Source organism: Triticum urartu, unplaced genomic scaffold, assembly GCF_056163025.1.
Source record: "Triticum urartu cultivar PI428250 unplaced genomic scaffold, HENAU_Tu73 scaffold2, whole genome shotgun sequence".
In the NCBI taxonomy this organism is placed as follows: Eukaryota; Viridiplantae; Streptophyta; class Magnoliopsida; order Poales; family Poaceae; genus Triticum; species Triticum urartu.
In genome coordinates this window covers 5,161,537-5,168,412 of record NW_028260368.1, presented here as the reverse complement: position 1 = coordinate 5,168,412, position 6,876 = coordinate 5,161,537, and the positions used below count along the sequence as shown (strand labels likewise).

General features: G+C 31.7%; 2 non-coding genes across 2 annotated transcripts; one reads left to right on the top strand and one right to left on the bottom strand.

Annotated features, from left to right (window-relative positions):
• Positions 1 to 358: 358 nt before the first annotated feature.
• On the bottom strand, positions 359 to 438 carry TRNAL-UAG (transfer RNA leucine (anticodon UAG)). Its single transcript has one exon. It is a non-coding gene; the product is annotated as a tRNA-Leu (tRNA).
• A 6,276-nt stretch (positions 439 to 6,714) lies between these two features.
• Positions 6,715 to 6,786, top strand: TRNAN-GUU (transfer RNA asparagine (anticodon GUU)). The gene has a single exon. It is a non-coding gene; the product is annotated as a tRNA-Asn (tRNA).
• Positions 6,787 to 6,876: the final 90 nt, after the last annotated feature.

Genomic DNA, 6,876 nt, shown 5'->3' with positions numbered 1-6,876 from the left:
TTTTTAGAGTTCTGTATTTTAGGAATGGTATGAAGAATATACAGGGCCCATGAAAGGAAGATCAATGACTCATATAAATTACTTAATGGAAAATGTCCCGAGGAAGCCCAACGAGAAACTAAGAATCCTGTTATAGAGAAAAAAGTAACTATCATTCCTTTTTCTGACGAATCGCGTAATCCTCCAAGTTCACGAACTAATAAGGTTATAAAATGAATCGTAATCACAATTGAAATCGTTGAGAAAGAGATATGAGTTAGTATATGTTCTAAAGTTGCAAATAGCATAAGGGGAAGGTCCCATTACAAAATTGTAAATTTCGAATTGATTTCTAATCTATTGTATTCTTTTTCAAGAATGCCGCCACTCGGATTCGAACCGAGATGCTTGAGCACTGCTTCCTAAGAGCAGCGTGTCTACCAATTTCACCATGGCGGCTAACTTCAAATAATAGGTAACTTAAAAGAATAATAGCTATTATCTTGGGAATCGTCGATATTGGGAAAGTCCATAAAATTTAGGAACATTAGAGTTTTCATTAAAATAGACTTCGTTTGGTAGTATCGTTTCCATTTTTTTTTTTTACAATAAACTCTTGCTTTGCCCAATAGAAACACAAACACTGCTTGAAAGAGTTGGAACTTCTTTTTTCTAACTTGCAATTATAGAACTAATTTTTTCTAATTAATTTCCCCTTTACATTTTGAAAATTCTTTCAATACAATGAAAAAAATCCAAAAGGGTTTCTATTTAATGATGAAATTAAAATAAAATGGATAAATAGAAAAGGCTTTTTGGATTTTTTAAAAATTTCTAGAATGAAAGTCTTTATGCTCTTATTAATAAGATTTACTAACCTTATGATTTTGGAGAAGATAGGTGGAAGTTGTAAGTCCTATTGTAAGAATACTCCACTTTTCATAATTTTCCTAATAGAATATGAGGATTCTATTAGGAAAATTATGAAAAGTTCATTGATAGGAAAAGAATACTTAGCACACAGTATACCAAACAAAACTTTTTTTTTCTTGTATATATAAGATAAGAGGGGTTTTTTGTTCTAAGAATATTGTACCGAGTAATTCGACACATAAAAGTACATTCAAAGAAGAATCCAAATTATTAAATAATTGGAATTCTTTTTTGATAAGTCAATTCATATTATTCCAAAATCTTATTATTTGTTTGTTGCCCAGAAAAACCCTTTGGTTTTGGATGCTCATTACCGCTCGAAAATGATCTTGATTTTACTAAAGAATAAGATTGTACTATGGAAAAATAAGTCTTTTTCTTCCAAATATTTTTACGAATACGCTTTTTTGACATTGAAGTACGTTTTTTTGGAACTGCCATTCAAAAAGGAAATTACTTTTTTCTAGTTGTATGTGAAAGACATCTATTGCTGCAAATCAATCCTTCTTTCTTCTTTTTATTAGTATTTATACTTAGATACTGAAAGATACTTAAATTTTGAATTATTTTTTACTTCATTTTGTCTAATGCGGATAAGACAACAAGAATTTTTTAACATTTTTTCTTTATATATTTTATACTTTTTTTTTAATAATATAGAATATATAGAAGGGTTTCTCATTTAAATCTATTTATATCTATTTATATATCAAGTATACTCCATATATAGATATATGGTATGGAAGCCTATCCCCCATATAAGATAAGACGGGGGGATAAAAAGAAGGGAAAATGAAAATAGTTAATTAAGTTCAGAATGGTATTCCATAAAGGAAAGGAATTCCAATCAAAACAAAAAATACTGAGTCTCTTAAACAAGACATTCTAAAACTTAGGTAATTTATAGTCATTAGAATTTTAGTTCTATATGAAGTAAGGACTATTCGATAATTTCTTATAAACATAGGTTTTCATTGGAATTCACTCAATCAGTTAATTATGGAACAAGAGAGCTGTTTCATCTTTGTTTTAAAGAAATATAAAAATGAATTATGAATAGAAAGTAAAATGATTCCACTTTTTTTTTTTTATTTTTATAAATATCTTTATTTAGTTAATAAAATAACTTCGTTACCTAGTTATTTTATTAACTTTTTTAATTTAACCAACTAAACCCATTCTTAATTTTTAATTATTTCAATGAGATAAATTTTGGAAAAATTAAGAATTTCAGTATTTTTTCTTATTCTTTTTATTTATTCTTTCAGAAAGAGATAAGAATTGGTTTGGTGAATCGGAAACAATTTTATAGAAAAATTGAAGTAAAAATTGAAGTAAAAATTGCAATTTCTTTTCTTATGGAACATACATATCAATATGCATGGGTAATCCCTCTTCTCCCACTTCCAGTTATTATGTCAATGGGATTTGGCCTTATTCTTATTCCGACAGCAACAAAAAATCTTCGTCGCATATGGGCTTTTCCTAGTGTTTTACTCTTAAGTATAGCTATGGTATTCTCAGTTCAACTGTCTATTCAACAAATAAATGGAAGTTCGATCTATCAATATCTATGGTCTTGGACCGTCAATAATGATTTTTCTTTAGAATTTGGATACTTGATTGACCCACTTACTTCTATTATGTTAATACTAATTACTACTGTAGGAATCCTGGTTCTTATTTATAGTGATGGTTATATGTCTCACGATGAAGGATATTTGAGATTTTTTGTTTATATAAGTTTTTTCAATACTTCCATGTTGGGATTGGTTACTAGCTCCAATTTGATACAAATTTATTTTTTTTGGGAACTCGTGGGAATGTGTTCTTATTTATTGATAGGCTTTTGGTTTACACGACCAATCGCAGCGAGTGCTTGTCAAAAAGCTTTTGTAACTAATCGTGTAGGGATTTTGGTCTATTATTAGGAATTTTAGGTTTTTTTTGGATAACAGGTAGTTTAGAGTTTAGGGATTTGTTCAAAATAGCTAATAACTGGATTCCTAATAATGGAATTAACTCTTTACTTACTACTTTGTGTGCTTTTTTATTATTCCTTGGTGCAGTTGCGAAATCCGCACAATTCCCTCTTCACGTATGGTTACCCGATGCTATGGAAGGGCCCACTCCTATTTCGGCTCTTATACACGCAGCAACTATGGTTGCTGCGGGAATTTTTCTTCTAGCTCGACTTCTTCCTCTTTTCATATCTTTACCTTTGATAATGAGTTTTATTTCTTTAGTAGGTACAATAACACTATTCTTAGGAGCTACTTTAGCTCTTGCTCAGAGAGATATTAAAAGAAGCTTAGCCTATTCTACAATGTCTCAATTGGGTTATATGATGTTAGCTCTAGGTATAGGTTCTTATCAAGCTGCTTTATTCCATTTGATCACTCATGCTTATTCAAAAGCTTTATTGTTCTTGGGATCCGGATCCGTTATTCATTCAATGGAACCTCTTGTTGGATATTCACCAGATAAAAGTCAAAATATGGTTCTTATGGGCGGTTTAAGAAAATACATTCCAATCACAAGAACTACTTTTTTATGGGGTACACTTTCTCTTTGTGGTATTCCACCTCTTGCTTGCTTCTGGTCCAAAGATGAAATCCTTAGTAATAGTTGGTTGTATTCGCCCTTTTTTGGAATAATAGCCTCCTTTACTGCAGGATTAACTGCCTTTTATATGTTTCGGATATATTTACTTACATTTGATGGGTATTTGCGTGTTCATTTTCAAAATTACAGTAGCACTAAAGAGAGTTCCTTGTATTCAATATCCTTATGGGGAAAAAGGATACCCAAAGGAGTGAATAGGGATTTCGTTTTATCAACAACGAAGAGTGGAGTTTCTTTTTTTTCACAAAATATACCAAAAATTCAAGGTAATACAAGAAATAGGATAGGATCCTTTACTACGTCTTTTGGGGCTAAAAAAACTTTTGCCTATCCGCATGAAACGGGAAATACTATGTTATTTCCTCTTCTTATATTACTACTTTTCACTTTGTTCATTGGATTCATAGGAATCTCTTTTGATAATGGAGGAATTGGTAATGGAATAGCAGAGTTAACCATATTATCAAAGTGGTTAACTCCCTCAATAAACTTTACCCAGGAAAGTTCTAATTCTTTTGTAAATTCATATGAATTTATTACTAATGCAATTTCTTCTGTAAGTCTAGCTATCTTTGGTTTATTCATAGCATATATCTTCTATGGATCCGCTTATTCTTTTTTTCAGAATTTGGATTTAATAAACTCTTTTTACAAAGGAAATCCTAAAAAAGAATTTTTAGATCAAGTAAAAAAAAATATATACAGTTGGTCATATAATCGTGGTTATATAGATATTTTCTATACTAGGGTCTTTACCCTCGGTATAAGAGGGTTAACCGAACTCACGGAGTTTTTTGATAAGGGTGTTATTGATGGAATTACCAATGGAGTGGGTCTTGCTAGTTTTTGTATAGGAGAGGAAATTAAATATGTAGGGGGAGGTCGAATCTCGTCTTATTTATTCTTTTTTTTATGTTATGTATCTGTGTTTTTATTCTTTTTTCTTTCTTAAGTTAAGGAATTTACAACAAGTCTCTTGCAAAAATAACTATCCTATCCCCTTTCTACAATCTCTCTATATCCTTGTTACATAAGGTAAGTATTGTATAATAGTTCGGTTTTCCGCGATTTTTTCCATTCCTCTGTGTAAATACCCTAATATGGGTTCACAATCAATAACATCCTCACCATCGAGAGTAACGATCAGTCGAAGAACACCATGCATTGATGGGTGTTGAGGGCCCATATTGACTATCATGAGATCTTTTCTTGTAAGCGGTAGACTCATATCCTTTCTTCCTTAATTCATTATTCCATGAAAATGGATTATTCCATGAATTCCTCAAAGCGAGGCTCATCAAAATGAAAAATCTAAGACTACTATAAGACTACTAAAAAAATAATAAAACAAGAAAAAAATTTGAACGATTAAATTACTGCTCCCGAATATTCAACTGACCGATTAATTTCTTATAACGTACTCTATTTTTCTTTGCCAAATAAGCCAGCAAACGTCGACGTTTTCCCAAAAGTCTTCGTAGACCTCTTTCCGATGAAAAATCTTTTTTGTGTAATTCCAAATGTGAAGCAAGTCTCCGTATCTTATTGGTGAAACTGAATACTTGAAATTCAACAGAACCCCTGTTTTCTTCTTTTTCTTCTTTAACCATAAATCCAAAAATTTTTCTACCTCCTTTCTTTTTCATGTATTTTTCTGATCAGGAAAAATACAAAATTATGTCAGTTATTTTGAAGTTATTCTAATCTCGTACACACACAAATTTGCAATTATTCATCTACTACTGGAATTTGGATTTATTTTATCGATGCAAATTGGATTTGGATAGAAGGGTACATTCTTTCTAATATTTTAGATAGAAGAAATGTTTCTTCTATCTAAAATATTAGAAAGAATTTTGCTGATTTATTTATTGCTATATGCAATTTATGGAATTGATACACCATTTAATTGATATCATTTAGCAAAATGAAACACAGCATATGCATCCATCTTTTGGCTCGAGAATTTCACGGGATAGAGATATGGTATAAGAAATAGACTATTAAGTAACTCTAAATGAATTGTGGATACATCTGTATCCTTAACATACTGAAACGATTGTCATTATTCGTATCAAACCAATAGCGATTCATACAAGCTAAATCTTCTAATCAATGGTGGGCCAATAATGAATTTTTTTGCATATGTATTAAGACGCTTGGCCTGATTTCGAAATTGTCCAGAGTTTTATATGTTGTTTTCATTGCAAAATGATGGGTCTCCTTCCATAACTTTCCAATTACGAGTACGAGAATTGAAAGACATGAAAATTCTCAATTCTCTACGGCGTCTAGTAGATAGAAACAAGAAAATCAGAAGAATCTTTCTCTCTATTCACTATCATTCCGCGTCTTCGACTTCTATTAGTTTCTTTTCTTCTTTAATGCAATAGCTATAGTTTGATATAAGAATCCATTTCTCAAAGTAATGGAAACCATTCTCTTATAGGAAATGGTTCGAAAATCGCTATTCCACCTTTTAGGTATCGTGAAAAGTGATACCTGTGAAGATCGTGCATTTCAGTCAAATTCAGATCCGTTTTTCGAGTCCATGATATAATATAACCAAATTGGATAGATCTTCCACCTGTTTAGCTAAGAAAGAATAGATACAGAGGTGGATAATAGATCGATATGAAGATCATGAGCTGCCCCATAATGAAATCGCCAGTAGTCGCGAATATCTCCTTCTTCCCTAATCCAAGATTGGAGAAAGAAGATCTAAGAGGGACCTATGGAGAATGTAGTCAGAAATCCATAATAGAGTCCGACCACAACGACCGAATTAATTATCCTCATCGAGAAACTTAGACTACTAAATAGAAAAGATTTGAAAATCATGGCATGGGTCTCCTTTTTTTCTTTCTTTAGAGTTTTCTATATGCACAATTTCTCGATGTTTCGATGAGAATTTCTTGACTTTCCATATATAGAAAGAGATAGACTATAAATGACATCTCTTATGTCAATAAGACCAAAGGGATGGATATTAAATGATAGGAAGTGCTAGGAAGTGAAATAGAATGAAATAGAGCCACTTTGGGCTTCCCTATGAAATGAGGCATGGAACGGAGCCACTACGAAGAAATTATGGGAGTTACGAAAGAAGCTTCGGACTCATATTGTTCATGGGTTGAGAGCGGGAGTTGAACTCTAGGAGGTCGAATCCCCCCTTGTTCCTCAGTAGCTCAGTGGTAGAGCGGTCGGCTGTTAACTGACTGGTCGTAGGTTCGAATCCTACTTGGGGAGATTTTATTCATTCTTTAATGTAAGAATTTTAATGTAAGAATAAAGAATTGAATTAAAGGGCTTGCTTTGACCCTTAGGAGTAGGTAACCC